General features: G+C 29.2%; 1 protein-coding gene across 1 annotated transcript in view; it reads right to left on the reverse strand.

Moving 5' to 3' along the window:
• The window catches only part of LOC106685269 (uncharacterized), a 53114-nt gene that overhangs the window by 3801 nt on the left and 31169 nt on the right, over window positions 1-18144 (reverse strand). The window lies entirely within an intron of this gene.

Raw genomic sequence — 18144 nt, forward strand, 5'->3', positions numbered from 1 at the left:
CATACCCAAAAATCTAATTTTTTTTTCTTCTGTTTTTAAGTTTCGATATCTAAGATTTTGAAATATGCGTAATAAATCCATCAATTGTCATATAATAAAGCATCACTCCTCTATTCGATGCATTCTCCAGTTATATATTCAAAATTATAAAATTTGTTTGTATATCAATTATAAACATTTTTAAAAAATAATATTATATGGAAAAAGCTGATGAAAGATAGAGTGTTTTTGCGGGTTGAGTTTCGATGCATGTGGTAACTATCACCAACCACCGATTTCGAAGATTAAAACGTCATCTAGTTTCGAACGCAGCTGTTATAGAATTCTAACCAGTAGATTGAACATTTAATCAAGTCAAGGGGGGAACAAGACTGGCAGGAGAACAAGGCATTTAACAGGTGAAAGAGAATAGAAAGCTGAAAGTGGAAGCCGATATTTGAGAAATGCGTAGCTGCAGCTTTCGAGAGATCAAGATCTTAGAAATTACGTAATATTTGCTGAAAGCATATTGTATCCTCTTGGAGCATATCGGATTTTTAATGTATATATGTATATATGATACATACCCTGTATCCTGCACAAATACATAGTTAATATAAACCTCAAAACTATTACAAAATAAAAAGAACACCTCACAACCTTACAGAATACGGACGATCTAAAAATACTTTAAAAAATTCCATAAAGGAAACACCTATTTCTGTGACTGCTACAGAGAAACTTCACATACTTTTCAGTTCTTGGTGAGTACCAAGAATAACAAAGGTTTAATTTAATAAAAATCGGTGTATGGTACGGAGGTTCATGGTCACTAATACAATCAAAAATCTTCTAAAATACAAAACTGAGCTAGTGCACTTGATATCTAATATCGATCCCCAATAAAATCAAACTGACTCTAATGTAAATTCTCACAGTAAGTTCAAAGGTGAAGTGTGACAACTCAAGATAACAACAAGGTTCCAACTTATTTATGAAATCGACTCAATTAGTATGTTTAAGTTAATTTATGATATTTTCATTATGTTTATTTCTAATAAAATATTTAATTCTTATCTATTTACTGTATTTATTTTATATTGGATGAAGATAGTTGACCATATGAAGTAGATTGTAGGAGGAAAGTCCGAGTGGTGGTCAATAAAGGTATCAATATAGTAATAGAAAACTATTTATTGGTAACCAATGTTTCGCCCCACTTTACTGAACATCTTCAGGGCTGTCAGATTGAAACGTTGGTTAACAAAAAATAGTTTTCTTCTGTCAGTTGTTTCAATCTGACAGCCCTTACGAAGCCCTACAAAGTGGAGCGAAATGTTAGTTAACAATAAATACAATGTATTTATTTTATTTTTTATTATTTATGTACTATTAGTTCTTGTTCTAACAAATTAGTTTTTTTTCCTCCAACCTCGTGTTTAATTGTATCATTTTCATCATTCTGGTGGATAAATGTTTTATTTTTTTTTATAAACGTGTATTTATATTCAATTTCTCATACCTTTAACTATTACACACATTGATATCTATGTTTATGGAAGCTGATTGTTTAAATGCATTCATACAATTTATTTATTAAATTCACGTTTTTAGTTTTGTACACACATATTTCCTTTTTTATTTCTATATATTTATTTTCTTCTAGATTATATTTTGAGAATTAATAATTCTCAATTAATTAATTTATAGGGTATTTCTTGTTTTAAGAGCATTTGATTTTTTTAAGTATATTATTTTTATTTTGTACTTTTATCCTTTTTTTTTTTTTTAATATTCTTATTATAATAGCAATAATATGTTTCACTTTTAACGACACTTTACATACATATAGTATGCGGTTTCAAATGGAGTAGTACAATTTCTAAATAAACACCTTTTGTAGGTTACTCTGCGAGATATATATACATAAACAGTAGAAGAATTATTTAATTAAAAGAATATATATACTTCTGTCAAAGCTTTTAATTCTTAATAAAAAACTTTACAGTCTTATACACAACAGTCTTTCATCCAAACCAACTAAATAATTATTAAGAATGTATATAAAGCCGCTGTGAAAGACTTATTAAAATAAGATATAACATCCTAATTTGTTTTGCTTTTCATCGGATGTGACTGCATAAACTTTCCCTCTTTTTTTTCTTTGTATGCAAAGTACACGGCGCCTTCATGGTCCGTGAGGATGACATAACCGGGCATAAAAAGATATGTTGATATGTTGTAAGCATCATTCTTTTTTTGTGAAAATTGTGTGAATAAACTTAAGTCTCCTTTTCAGCCATGATATTTTTTTTTACAGATTATAACATCGCTCGAAAATATTAGAAATTTTTTTTTTAGATTATATGCAATTGAAAATGAAACTACACCTAAGTATATTCCACAGACTAAATTTAAACTTTTCCACGCTAAGATTTTTTTTTTCCGATTATAGTTTCAATTTCCAATAGAATGAGTACGATATTGTAACACAGACTGAAAAGTATTTTTAGCGTAAACACGGCTTCTAAAAATCCTGCAACAGGATATATAAATAACTAAAACAAACCTACTCCTTACGTCCGAGAGCCCGTGAGAAAAATTGGCCATAATCTAAAGAAAGCTATGATAGCACTTTTTTGAATCTTAATTGCATTACTAATAAATACATGAGAATCGTCAGACAGATTCAACACTACCAGCAAAAACAGTGGGTACTCTTAAGATGCACAAAATTCAATTTTAACTTATTTAAAAAACAAAAAATTGTGTGTTTTTACCTTAAGTTATACAAGGGATACAGTAAATATCATTAAAATATATATATTGAAGTATTTAAGATTTACACCATATGAAGTTTCTTTTATTTAAAAAAAAAACTTAAATTTTTTAATTGTAGCTCCATATCCATAAAACCACCTACAGCACTAAAACCCTTCATACAACATCATTTAAAGTAGAGTAAATTCTCTAAAATATGAGCCCTAACAGACTTCTGTAGATCTAATAGATCTTAAGATAAAATTTTCTAACACGTAACATTTCATAACGAAAAATTAGTAGTTAATTAATTTATTTATATTTCAGACATACAGATGTCTATTAGCACTCAAGTTAATTAAGCTAGTTTAATTTATTATAAATTAGTTTATAAAGTTTATCTGCCCAGGAGTAGTAATTTATATGATGTTTACCAAAATAAATCCACAAGAAATTGATTTCTAGTGGTCCGAACAGAAATTTTTATTAAAGGCCTTCAATTCTAAATGTTTGGTTCTTGTACGTCTAAAACGTTATAGTCTGAGAGCCCCTGACAAAAAATAGACATCATATGAAGAAAACTTTGATAGTACTTTTTCGAATAATGCATTGCCAATAAATACATGAGATTCTGCCAGAAGATCATGATCATTTGACACCTGTAAAAATGGCGGTTACTCTGAAGATAAAAAAAAAATCATTTTTGAGTTCTGTTCAGTAAAAAAAAAAATGTGTTATTTCCTCTCAGAAAATAGTTCTTAGCTAGACTATACAAGGGATAAATTAAATGACATTAAAAAATAAATAATGAAATATTAAAGAAACACGCCCCCTGAAGTTTATTTTATTCCAGAAAAACCTAAACTTTTCGTTATTATTCATATGAACTCCTTATCTTTAAAACTACCTAGAATACCAAAAAACGTTATAGAGTATTTAAAGTAGAAATAATATGCCAAAATATAAGTTCTAACAGAGCTATTTACTTTCAATAGTTCCCGATATACAATTTTTTAAAAAGGAACTTTTCACAACGAAATAACGAAAAATCAGTAGTCAGTGAATTTATGTATTTTTAGGCGTACAGATGACTATTATCACTCAATGCAAAGCTAGTTTAATGTACTAGAAATTAGTTTATTAATATTCATTTTCCTAGAGCAGTAGTTTCCAGGATATTTGCCAAAATTAATTCACAAAATGTTTAATTCTAGTTGAGAGAGATATAGATATAGAAAAACGAAAGGAGAGACACGGGGTGACGTAATTTGTTGATTCGATACTGCTATCGAGATGCAATGAGCATATCGATTGTAGTATCTGTTAACTATTACACCATTTTTATATGTTTTTTTTCATCGTTCTTGAAATAATACGTTTTTTTGTTATACATTGGGCGTAATGTAAATAAGTTTATAATTAAAAATAAAAATATATATATTAAAATCAAATAAAAATTTTTTTAGGTTATTTTATATTAGTATGAATGTAATCAGTTATCACTATTACCTATTCCCCAACAACTTTGTGGCAAATTGTAATATTTATCAATAAATAAAATTGAAACAATTGAATTTTACGTTTTCAACTTCAGAAACCAAATTTGATCTGATCAAATATTGTAAAATTGTCAAATACATGTAAAGGCAAAAACTACTGTTACATAGTTCTTATCACTAATTTGGCTTATTCATATCCAAGCGTGCTTCACCTGACATAGTTGTATTTCAGAAAAAGTTCTTCGGGTTCATTTTATTCGTTAACCAAAAATCATTAATCTTGGAATATTACAAGTAGTTTTGTTTATATGGTAAACAAGCTACACTGACCTATGTTAAATCCTTCCACCCTACGAAGCGTACCATTAGCATATTCGAAGCATTTATTAAATATAAACTTTTAAATGATTGCATAATTGAAGACCAGGTGATGGCAGTTAAGTCATCAAGTCCAGAACCGAAGTAACGGACTTCCACTTAGCGTGGTCAATGCCTCCTCAAGATAATGTCATGTTTCCGGGCACACCCTGCTTTCTCTATCCGGTTCTGGAGCTAACTCATTTCTGAAGCTCGGGCTTGTGAATCTTATTGAGGGGAAAGGAGTTGAGCCGAATGATTTCTAAGTGAAGGGGGGCTCCACAATTATCTTTTAATATATCATTTCAGCGATAGTACTTACTATCTAACAACTGCTTGGATCTGTGTAATTATTCTCATAATAAAAATATCATAAAGGCATCAGTAAAGTGATCTTGAGATATCATATAACATGATTAAGTAGAATTTGTAACATGAAATATTTATTTTTCAATTTGGCTGATAAATGGCAAAATGATTTTTAAGACTTACAATTTGTATTTATATTTAGAATAAATTATAAGAAAAAATTATGAATGTATTGGAATGGAGTATTAATTCCTAAAATAAACTATAAAAAGCAAAAAATATTGTTTATTTTTTGTTTTTAAAAAATAATATACACTGGATTTTATTTCTAAGCTCAAAAAACATATATTTTTATTAATATTTAAATTAAATCTGTATTTAATATTGAATAATTAATCTTCAAGGCTGGAACCTTGTGCAAAATAAACGGTATTGAAAGTAAACACAGGTTGTAAAAAAAATAAATAGCAGTATAGGAATCCAATGGGAGTCTTGGCCAAAAAAAAAAAATAAATAAATTCAAAACTTAGCTCTGAATTAATTTTTTTAATTTATTTATTTTAATTTTTTTTAATTAGCTAACCATTGACTTATCGATGGTAATAAATGATCTAATTAAATCCATAGCTTTTCGTTTATTCTGTCTAAATATACTCCAAAAATTAAGTCATTAAATAAATAATAGGTTTAGTAAAGAATAACTAACTACAATTGTGAATGTACAGGTCACTATTTGTATTTCAAAACCTAATATATTTCAGCCCCTACGAATACTTAATTTACTCTTTGAAATATTTATCCTGGTACAAAAAAAAAAAAAAATATTTAACCTAAATATAACTCGAAACATCAATTCCTGTAGAAATTATTTTGTTTTTAATGAGAGTCTCATGTCCTTAAAAGTATAATAATAAGCACAAGTACAATTGATTGAAGCTTTTTAAAAAAATGTACTAAAATACAGCGATATGTTTTTTTTTTTAGTAAATTAGAAATTACGATAGATTCAGAAATTTCGATCGGTCAAGAAGATTCACTTTTATATCCATTCATAAAATATATTGTGAACTATTCCGTCGAGTGCCTTACAGAAAACGTTAAGGTTTTTTCTAGAGTATAAAGTAATATGAGGAATTTTAGAACGTATTGTTTTATTAGGGGAGCGCTGTGGAACTAACTCTAGTCCGGGTTCAAATCCGCCTGTGGCAGATATGATTTTCTGTTACGCTAAAGTCGTGAATCAACCCTGTGGGTTCTAGAGCCCTCCTAGGATCCACACAGCCCGTTTATTTGGGAAAATCTGATGGTTGAGCGTGATCTTGAAAAAATTACCTCTTTATATGACCGTTGTTCTAAAAACAGTGCTTTCCTACGAAGTGTTGAACACCTGGCGTCATAGCGGTTCACATTATTATTATTGCTTTATTATAATATCGTTATGGATTGAATGATTATGTTTTTCATAATTGTTATATAAAAACTATCGTACGTTGTCGTATAATACTGGAGTACATCCTTTGTTAAACGGTTATGGTATCGCCAGGGGTTCATCGACACTGAATACAGGTTGGGAGAAGACAGTAAGTAATACGGCAGGAAGTCGGAGGTAGCTGTTACATTGGATGAGGAGAAACCCGGTAACTGGAGAGCCGAGAGTGAAAGTGGGCAGCTACCGGCCGCCGCCGATCCTTACCTTCTGCTGTCCTGGCGTCGACTGTCAGCGAGCCATCTGGGCTTACAGGGGAACAATTAACGAATTACAAGGACATTTAAATGTAGGAGATGATATTATAATTAGGTAAAAGTCTAAATACTCTGAAGCATCGAATGAGACATTGTTTTAGTCCGCTTGAAGATTGATGGAAATTAAAAACATTTGAGTGTCTTGGCTTCCTTTTTTAAAAGAAAATGAGAACAAAACTGAAAGGTTCTGTTCCAGAGTTCTTAATAAGTAGAATTATCTCCATTAAAATAAAAAATAAAAATCTTCCAAAAAAGTGGAACGCAACATACTTTTTTTTCAAAATAATGTAAAGCAGTATATTTTAAATATATTGCAAACTTTATGGTTCTAGAAGAGTTCTATAAAGAGTTCTGCAATATAAATACGATGAAACTTCTGTACACTCAGTACCAACGTGATAATTTTGTACCTTACAGGAAGATATGCATTAAAAACAAATTAATATAGAGTGGAAATCATTTACATGTCGTCGCATATAACTCATGCTGTAATTCCTTGGTAAGTAAAAAAAAGTATATCCAAACAATACTATATCTATTATGATATTTATACTGTTAAAAAAAATCAAAACATTATTATTATTTTAGTAAGATCTGGGCTCAGTCCTCGTTTTGTTGGATACATATACATTTTTATGTACTCTGTAAATTCATTAAGAATGTCTCCAGAACAATGTGTACATTTTTTGTGTTGTATAAAGATTTTTTTCGGACTGTGTATAAAAATAAAAGGGGTATAAAAGCTGAAGGGATGATATGCATTTAATTTTTGATTCAAATGATTCACATTCGATAAAATTTATAATATAAATCAAACTTCACGTTTTATTACTTTTATTTGCATGTGAACATAAAGTTTTTGAAGAATTACATTCCTGAGGTACATCAACACTCAATAATTAAAAAGAGTGCAGTAAATATTGAGTACTTTAACCTTCTTCTACTAATAAATATTGCATAGGAATAATTTGAGTTACGTCGAAAGACGAATTGGAACTGTATATCGGGTGAAGGTCCTGGGAAACAAACCGGTTGTGATGTAATGTTCAGTTATTCTTGTTCTATAAAATTCTAGGTTAAGGTTATATTAATTAGCATTAAAAAATCCGATATTTTCTTGCAACAATTTTAAATATATTCTGATGGTAGCGGAGTGGCTCAATGGTAAGGCCCTGTACAACTTTAACTACTTGGGTTCGAATCCCGCTGTGAAAGATTATGATTTATTCTGTAACTGTAGTCGTGAGTCAACCCAGTGGATTCGGGAGCCCTCAATGGTCCACCTAGCCTCATAAAGTGTTAACCTTTAATTGGGGATAAATCTGGCGGTCGAGCGTGATTCTGACCAAATCACCTCCATGCACAATCGTTAGTCTAGTAATAGTACCTCTGACTTCATGAGTTGCAGTACAGATTTATTTTTTGTTTTATATATTATAAGGCCCTACTAAAAATGACCGATAGTATTGTCAATGTAATAATAACAATAAATTTATCTTGACCATATCATAATAAGGATGATATAAATAGTTGTAAGTAAAATTCATTCCATATAAACTGTAGTAGAAGGATTAAGAAATATACCAGTGGATAAGTGACCATGTGCGACTCCAGAGAGTAAGAATGATTAACCTAAGGCAATAATCATAGACCTTGCCTTTTAGTAATTCAAAATAAAATAGAATTAGAGAAACAGAAAAAAAATGTCCGTTAACAACTAACCATTAATCATAACAAACAATTTTGTAGTTCGTTAAAGAAGGAAGAAAACAAGTTTGGACAGATCTTTAAAAAATGTTGACTAATGAAAACCTAAAAAAAAAAACTATCTTCAAATATCAAAGATGTAGACAAATTCCAAATGGGTCTTTCCAGAGAAAACCACGACTCCTCTGCGGTCTGGACAGTCTGCTTTCCTGAGAATCAGAAGACACTAAGAGGACCTCCCACAGAGATTGAATATCAAGATAGCATATAAATAGCTAGTACACTCATAATACAATTACATTAGCAATTGCCCGAGTTATATAATATTTAATAATAAATATTACATAATATTATATATTAGAGTTATTATTAAAATTAGTTATTAGAGTTATATAATATTATAATAATAAATATTTTAAAAGCGCTTAATAGTTGCAAAAGAATTAAGATTCACGTATATATAGTTTGGATTATAAATTGAAATAATAATTAATGTTTAGCCAATTCACTAAGAATTAATATTAATAGCCAATATATAGTTTAAATAAACATTGGGGAAAATATTCATTAAGATAATTGATAAAATTAGTTATTTATGAAAGATGTTTGAGGTTTAACGTAAAATCATAACAATATATTCAAAATTAGTAAAGTAAATATTGAAATAAGTTTATTTCATTTTATATAAAAGAGATACAACATAAATATTAACGCAAGAGTTTATTAATATATATTATTACAAGTGTTCACTATTAGTTTAATGTTTTAAACAATTAGTTTATTGTGAGGATAAAATAATCGGAGTTACGGTCAGCAAAGATACACAAATAAACAAAACTAATTTATTTGTGATGACGTTTCGGCCTGAATTTTAGGTCTTCATCAGGGTGAGACTTAGGCGAAGATTCCGTCTAAAGCCTTAGCTTTACAATGTTTCAGCTCTACAACGTAACAGCTTTACAATGTATCAGCTCTACAACGTATCAGCTTTACAATATATCAGCTCTACAACGTATCAGCTTTACAATGTATCCGCTCTACAACGTATCAGCTTTACAATGTATCCGCTCTACAACGTATCAGCTTTACAATGTATCAGCTCTACAACGTATCAGCTTTACAATGTATCAGCTCTACAACGTATCAGCTTTATAATGTATCCGCTGTACAACGTATCAGCTTTACAATGTAACAGCTCTACAACGTATCAGCTTTACAATGTATCAGCTCTACAACGTATCAGCTTTACAATGTATCAGCTCTACAACGTACCAGCTTTACAATGTATCAGCTCTACAACGTATCAGCTTTACAATGTATCAGCTCTACAACGTATCAGCTTTACAATGTATTTTAAAAAACATAAAATCGTTTAAGTAAAAAATATTCAGTAGCATCTATTGCAATATTATATGACTTGATAATGTTAATTATTCAGTATCAGAAATCCGTGTGAGCCCATTTCTTTTCTAGACGTTCGAGTATTAAGAACCATGTTAGAAAATACCTCAATAAGGCTGTTTTAGTAATGTTTCTATCAAATATGAAAGCCCAGTGGTTTTATTTATCTGTCACGTATTATATAAGCTGTTATGATCAGAATAAGAAATGTTTCCATCAGTAAAATACTGTGGTTTTCCCACGCAGAAGATTTCACATAGTCTCCTCCCGCTTCGAACCCAAGTCACTTTCCCTCCTTCCGTGATTCATCATAATGTTTTGCCGGCGGTGTCAGTCAAGTTGACGTCATGTGCGTCTTTGCAGTTAGAAATGGCACTGATAAAGAATGTTCGTATCATCTCCGTCACGTGTAGGTCGTGAAGATTGATATTCGAAATAGTAAACATTATTTTCAGTTTCTTTAAATCTTATATAAATTTGTAATAATTGTTTCTGATATAATAAAATCAAGAATATTCTACAAAATGATGCGTGACTAATGTAGTCACGCACAAACTTTCTTGTATACTTTAATTTATTTAACTTGAAAGTTAATTTCTCATAAATTTCATCATAATCTCTTAAATCGTATAAAAATAAAAACTTCAAGGATAGTATCTAGTGTGGTGGATTAATTCCAACGAACCCTATTAAATCACCTTTACCTTTAATAGTAAACTTATGACTTCCTGCCCTTCATTATCCTATAATATTATTCCTCATATCCTTGTTGAACAAATCCTCTAGCTAGGACTACACTGGACAAACGACTTGGAATTCTCACAGTAGATAGAAAATGCGGGAATCTGTATGTCGAATCCAACCGTTACAACACTTATCTGCTCCATGCTTCTAATCAATCACAAAAGACCTATTTACTTGATTATAATAAGTTCTATTTGGACTTAGGAAGTTGAGCTTTGGGCTTGTACCATCGAAATTCTCTTAAATTCTTACAATCCAAAACTGTTCGTATAATCCTTAATGTTCAACCTCCGTGTATCAAATATATTTGATCTAGCCCGAACCAGATGTCAATCCTTTCATAATGAACCCTCTAACCACCCAAACCCATTTGTTTTTAACATTGCTTTCTCTTAAATTCCTGACAAAATAATGAATAATGAGAATGTTGAATAATGAAAATAATGAGGGAAAAATAAAGTTAATAAAAAAAAAAAAGTTTAACAAGGTAATGAAGGAGAAGCCAGGTTAGAAACGAGTTGGTTTGGTTGGTTGGGAAGTTTATCATGGAAGGAATGGTATCTGGTTCTGGCAAAATCGGCAACATATGGGATATTGAGGTCCTGATGGATGATTCGATTTGTGACAAAGTAAGGAGCATTAAGGATTTTACGAAGGATTTTGGACTGTAAGGATTGGATTTGGGAGGAATTCGATGGTTTAGTTACATGCATTTTAAATTAATTATACTCTACCCATATATTATAAGTTTAAAAAACAAAACAATTATTTTACTTGTTACAAGTAATATGTCCAACCCAATGCAATGTTTAATAAGTGTTTCTCTCTCTAATATTCAATTAACAATGAACTACTATGAATGGGTTATGCATTTATTTGTTGTGTTATATGTATACAATTAATAGAAAATATTTAAATAAAAAGTCATGGATCCATTACCAAATCTTTCTATTTAGCACTAAAAAATAATTAATCTTAGTTACATAATTGTTGTTCATCTTCATGAATTAAAAGAACATTAGCAGAGCGAATACAAAATACGTAGGCAGACCGTTTTCGCAACCAATAAAATACCTTTCAGCATACAACACAGCCACTTCTCATCTAAAAAATGTTGAAATCTGGATTATTGTGTGTTTTATCACCATTAAAATTGAAACGGTTAATTAATTACTTCGTACGATTCATCTTTGGGATCCCCAGGGACGCCTCTGTCACCCGATTTTATGAAGAATTGAAGTGGCTTTACCCCTCCTTCCGTCGTAAATATTTTCTTGCTTCCTGCCTCTACCAAGTTATCCAATCCCGTCGTCCATCGTACATCTATGATATCCTTCAATTTAAATCCTCAGTGCATTCCCGCAATACCCGCTCACGGCCTTCAGACATATATGTAACTGCCCATCGAACCGCAGCCTTTGGTAGATCTTACCTCATCCCTATGGAATTCTATTTCCTCCTCCATTCGTAGTTCTAATACCCTCTCAAACTTCAAATCGCGTATATTCGACCACCTTCTGTCCACCCAATTCCCGAAAAAGAACAATTGAAAGTTTCAAACAAGGTTTATATATTTTCTGTACTTAATGTTTCCGATTTTCATTTATTCTTGTAAATATGTATATTAGCAGAAATTGAACCTTTCCATTTATTATTTTTAGTTTAATTATATTTGATTTTTATCATTTTGGTTTTCTATTATTTATTATCAGAAGTGTTTGTCATCTTATGTTTTATAATATGACATATGGTTTTACTTTATATGTTCTATTCTTATTTTATATATTCTGTTAATTATTGTTGTTCATATTTAACTTTTCAAATTCATTATTTTATAATGTTTTATGACGTTTTATAATTTCATTCTTATTTTATATTTCACTCTAAGGTTCTAAAGTCTAATTTTGACGCCTATATATTATTCTAAAGGGATCAATACCAGAATGAATAAAGAATATTATTATTATTTAGAATAAAAAAATAGGGGAAATTTTTATCTGAAAACTTGATGAATAGTTGACATTTGGCAGGAATATTTTTCGAAAATTGACTTGTAATAAATTAGATACGTCTCTAAATTTAGTGTAGATTCACTAATCTTAGTGTAGATCCCACTGGATTGCGTTGAAGTTATCGCTATTTTGTGATTTTCGAGAAATAAAAATTTAAAGACAAGATAACACGAAAACTATGAACAAAAAATTTTATTTTTCTGTTGTTATAAAAATGTGTATCAGTGGATATTTTGGGATAGGAAAAACTGATATAAATTTCGTTCGTGCTAAGTATATAACAATTTAACAAAAGATAACGAAGCTGTAATGCAATGAAGAAAGATAGACTGTTCTCCGCTTTTCACGTTAGAAAAGGATATTTCTACTTTTCCTTTTTTTCACCTTCATTTATTCTTAGAACTCATTAATATTTTGTGTTTATCTATTGTTTATTATTGCTAAATACGAGAACCGTTTATTTTTTTTTCAAATAAGTAAAATTAAATGTACTTTAAATCCATAGTTTTTAATTTTTTTTTTTATTAAAGCCCTATCAGACTAATGGAGATAAAACCTTACTAATATTAAAGAACGATTATTTCTACATTGATATGGTGAGTTTTAATCAAAATCGATAGAGTCGGTTTTGAGAAAGTCGAAAAATTGTGAAAAATCGATTCTATAAACTGATACTTTCGGTCAGTCGATTTTATCCAAACGTTGCTATCACGTCCTATACCCGTCTTAAATATGCGATTTTAGTTTCGTAGGAAGCTTCGTCTTTGAGGGTTTGTTCACGCACAAACATCATTTTACGAGACGCAGTGATTTTGGACTTGGGGACCTCAAACATGTATTTCTTCTGAAAACTTGAATTCTAATTTTTTCATGATTGAAATACTTTCTCATACTGTATATTCCATATATAAGTAAGTAAAAATAAAAAACAATAGAGATTTTCACTTGGAAGAATTCTTGAAATATTATTCATAAACACCTTGTTATATTTTTTAAACCTTAAATTTTAGTTGATTTCTAAAGTTACAAATTGAGGTTTCCAACACAATATATAATAAAAATCATTAAATTCAATTTTTCTCAGATTAATATGCTTGTAGCATAACTTCTTCCTTCACTAATTCTTTCAAATGTTGTGATATAACATTTATAAAATAGCGAGTAATAAACAAAAGTTGAATCAGTTCCGTTAAGGAGTTTTTCGATATAGTAACTGGATTTCCGTTTATATACGGACTTACATATGTTGTGATTATTTAGAGCTATCAACTACTTTCTTATTTAATAAATTTTTCCCAGGGATTTAATAAGATTATAATTTTTTTAAAAAATTTAACTAAATGATTTTTAGTTTTACAATGGGAACTATGATGAACTAGAATTAGATGTTTAAATGTTTTTTTTTTCATTTTATTTTATTTATTTAATACCAGATGGGCCCTTCATGGTTGATGTAACCGTTACACTTTTTTTTTAACAATAGATTATGGGGGGGGAGAGGGGTATAGTATCGTACAAAAGACACCCCTAAATATATAAAACGTCATAATTAAAAGAAAATAAGATACAATAAATAGTAAAAAATTATGTATTCTTAATATAAGAAAAAAGTAAAATAATTCACAAAAATAACGACATTCATAGACCTAAAATTATTCTCTAATGCTAAAAAAAAAAAAAAGTTAATTTGAAAAAAAGACAAAGAAAGAAAAATAATAATAAAATATTAAATAGAAGTAATGTGAATAACATAATTTATAACAGAATGTCCTCTAGCAGCCTAGGCTTCATTCTTCGGGTTGACGTTGGGTTTCCCAGGTTGCAGATGACTGCTCCATGAACTGTCGGCAAATGGGAGTGGAACTTCGTGAACTGTTCTTTTATGTAATCAGATGCTTAAAGAATTGATTAAAATTTTCCAGGACCTTCAGATATATCAGCATTTCACTGCTTCATATTTCTCATTATCCAATGGTAGTGTCCTCCTCACATCATTCAACTCATTTAGTTCAAATCCGAAATTCATTTCTGCAATACACGATCCAGATTTTATACCACTTCTATAAACAGCATTTGACGAATCCTCCAGGAACTAAATTCTTATAGAAATTTACTCCGCAATGTTTCCTTCCTTTTTCTGCTTCAAGATTGCACAGCTAAATCATCTTCGGTTATTTTATTTTGTAGTTTAAGTTATTTACCTGAATTAGAGACCAGATATCAAGAGTTAATATCACCACGTACCATAAACCTCAACATCTCCTTGTATTCCCTCAATAAATATAATTTACTCCAGAAAAAAAGATTAAAAAAAAGTCTTACGTAACCATTTCAAGTACGGATTAATCTGCATATTGTTTGTATTGTTTCAGTGAATGATTGATTCAAACAATTGTATTTCAATTCCCTTATTCAAATTTTATTTTGAATATTGAATAAAATCAGAAAACATTAAAGTGCACAAGTTATCAAAGATGGCCTACAATTTATATGAATTATCGAGAATCAACTGTTGAGACTTTGAATATACTTAACATCACTTAAATTTGATTATAATAATAATCAATTATTATCTATCCACCTATACAACTAACAAAAAAAACATTTTTTTGTTAGATATGAAGATATTTTTATTCGTAACTAAAACCGAAGGGTCTATCCTTATTTAACAGCGATAGAGACAAACGATGTGCATTTTGATTTATGTTACGAAATGAAAATTCTTTAAACATTATCCACATAAATGATTGATAAACAATTCAAAATCATTGAAATTTATAAATAACGAACTGATGTTACTTAATTTAAAGATTTCTATTTTTATAATTCTGTTGGGACTGTGTAAGGGAAATGATATAACTCATTCGGCTAACGATACGCATGCTGTTCATTTGACAAATCAGACCAATTTATGAATTTCCTAAATTATATCATCAAAACATTTATTCAGTAATATAGTCTTTTGTACAAATATATTTTAAATATTTTTTTACTTGACAGAATCACAAATGACAATTGTGACAACTATTGTTAATTTATTTTTTTGTGCTTTTATATCATTATTTCATTTTTGTTGTTGAATTACTCTGTGGTGGCAAGATTAACGTCTTCAGCGGCAATAGTTGACGTTTGCAAAGAGAGTGTTTGAAATGGGTTTGCCACTGTCGAAATTATTATCAACATTTTTATTTCGTATATATCTTTTAAATCTATTTTTAATTATAATTCATTTAAAGTTTCATTATTTTACATTTGTTTTAGTGATAAACCCATTTGAAACCTCTCGCCATATGATCAATTACAATTAATTAATTTTGAAGAACTTGTGTGTTGTTATCTAAAAAAACTGAACGTTATGTTAATAATAATTATGAATGTTTTGTTATATATGTCAAGTGTAAATATTGTTGTATTGACAAATAAAGAACGTAACTAAAGAGCCATCTTTATCGTTACACAGGAACACGCACTAAAACTCTAATATTATTATTTGACCATAAAAATAGATTAATTTAAAGTTATATTCAGCACAGTACTTGAAATCATTGGCAACCAGCCTCAATGTAAACAAATAAACTATGTTGGAAACAATTACGATATAAAATCAATCAACAAGTAACTTGAGATATAATATACCAAAGAAAACTCTCATTCACTGCCATTATTTTTAGTTATGGAAACTGTCATTGGAATACTGGGTAAATCAAGTCTCAAATGTCCGAGTTAATTAGGAATTCGGAAAAGAGAATAATTTAAAATGTAAACAAAAGTCAAATCCATCAATTTATATCACAAAATATAAACGGTCTAAAGTGTTTAATTTCAAATAACTGAAGGGATTAACCAAGAATGTTCCCTATCTCCTCCACTCTGAATAGAAATTGTGTAACTGAAAATGTATCAAAAATTAATACAAAGATATATAATAAATAGGTACCTCTAAACCTTACAGTTTACTGCTAGCAGTACTAATAGCAAATCATGTGAATGATGTTGAGTAACCTTCTGTACGAAAAGAAAAAAAAAATGCAAGCATTCCAAAACAATATTCTGAGAATCGCACTGGATTCCCTCTGGTTTGTATGAAACAGCCAATTGCAAGTGAAATCGATAGATGATTACATAAAAAAAATCTATTAATCTACCAACACTTAAAGGAACATGGCATACTACTTAGACAATCCAACCACATCGCTAAGACTGAAGGCTGATCCAAGACATCCTGTTATATTGATTTATTATTATCTTTATTTTTTTTAAATCAATTGGTATCCTTTATTAATTTATTATTATCTTTATTTTTTTAAATTAATTAGTATCTTTTATTGATTTATTATTATCTTAATTTTTTTTAATCAATGGTATCCTTGTTAAGTCTCAACACTCCTTATTATATCAACAGTCCAACGTTTCGGCCAATTCTGCCATCCTCGAGAACAATTTAAGAATTAACAGCTTATTATACATCCATTTGTAACAATTTTAACAACAAAATTATTATTAATAATATAACATACCTTAAATATAAATTTACAACTCACATCCAAATTTAAAAATGTATTGCAGGCTATTAATTACAAGTCAAATCACCCTATGAAAAAGTCAATTAATTGGGAATCATATTAATAATTATTAAGCTTACTTAAGCTTATGTCTAGTTACCTATTTTTCCACAAATTCATTAATTTTTAAAACTCTTAATTTCAAATTAACTTACACTATCAATTATCATATAAACAAACTATTTATAACCTTCCAATGCACTCAGGTCAGGCTTGTTATTAATTTATTTCAAATTGGTCTACATTTTTATTTATTCCATTATTAAAATTAATTATAAATAGTAACAAAATTTTTTTTACATATTTTTCATAAATTTATTTTACTTGAAATCTATGCATAATGATGATTCACATTCCTTGTAACTGTTTTAAAACTAATTGTATAATTGATGTTCTCTGATATATAAGTTGACTATTTTTCTTTTGAATGTATTGTTTTCTTTATGAAAATTAAAGCGTTGTCAAAATTGTCAATTTTTTGTTTATTTATTCTGTAAATATTTTTTGCTTTTTTTCGGGATTATTATTTTATTTAATTGATATTTACTATTTTTAATTATAGTAGTTCATAGTTACAACATTGTAAATAGTTAGGGGTTCATCTACCACTAGACCAAACCCACCATTATGAACTGTTAAAAAAACACTTACAATCAGTTACAACAACCCTGTACCAAGGGCGATCTGGTTATAAAGAAATAATAAAAAAAAAAAGTAATGAGGAAGCTCCCAATAATAATAAAGGTGGAATGTAATTGCATGTGCTTGAGGTGGACAAGAAAAAAAATTGCACAATATATGGAAGAAAAGAATGGAGGATTTCGTGTAATGTAACAGGTCTATCCATCGCCAACCGCGAGTAATATTTTGGTGGATGGTTATAATTAACAAGATAGAAATCTTAACAAAGATACAATCAAAAAATGGTAAGAGAAAGGAAGATAATTGAGATCTTAAACTCAGTGCTATGGAATATACGTGTCAGTCTTCAAATGAAGAAATAGATTTTGTAATTCCTTTGTGAAAAAAAAGAAGAAAAACCGTAATCAATGGAGGTGAACTTTCCTGAAT

This window comes from Halyomorpha halys, unplaced genomic scaffold, assembly GCF_000696795.3.
Source record: "Halyomorpha halys isolate HHAL.00 unplaced genomic scaffold, Hhal_1.1 Scaffold675.1, whole genome shotgun sequence".
NCBI lineage: Eukaryota > Metazoa > Arthropoda > Insecta > Hemiptera > Pentatomidae > Halyomorpha > Halyomorpha halys.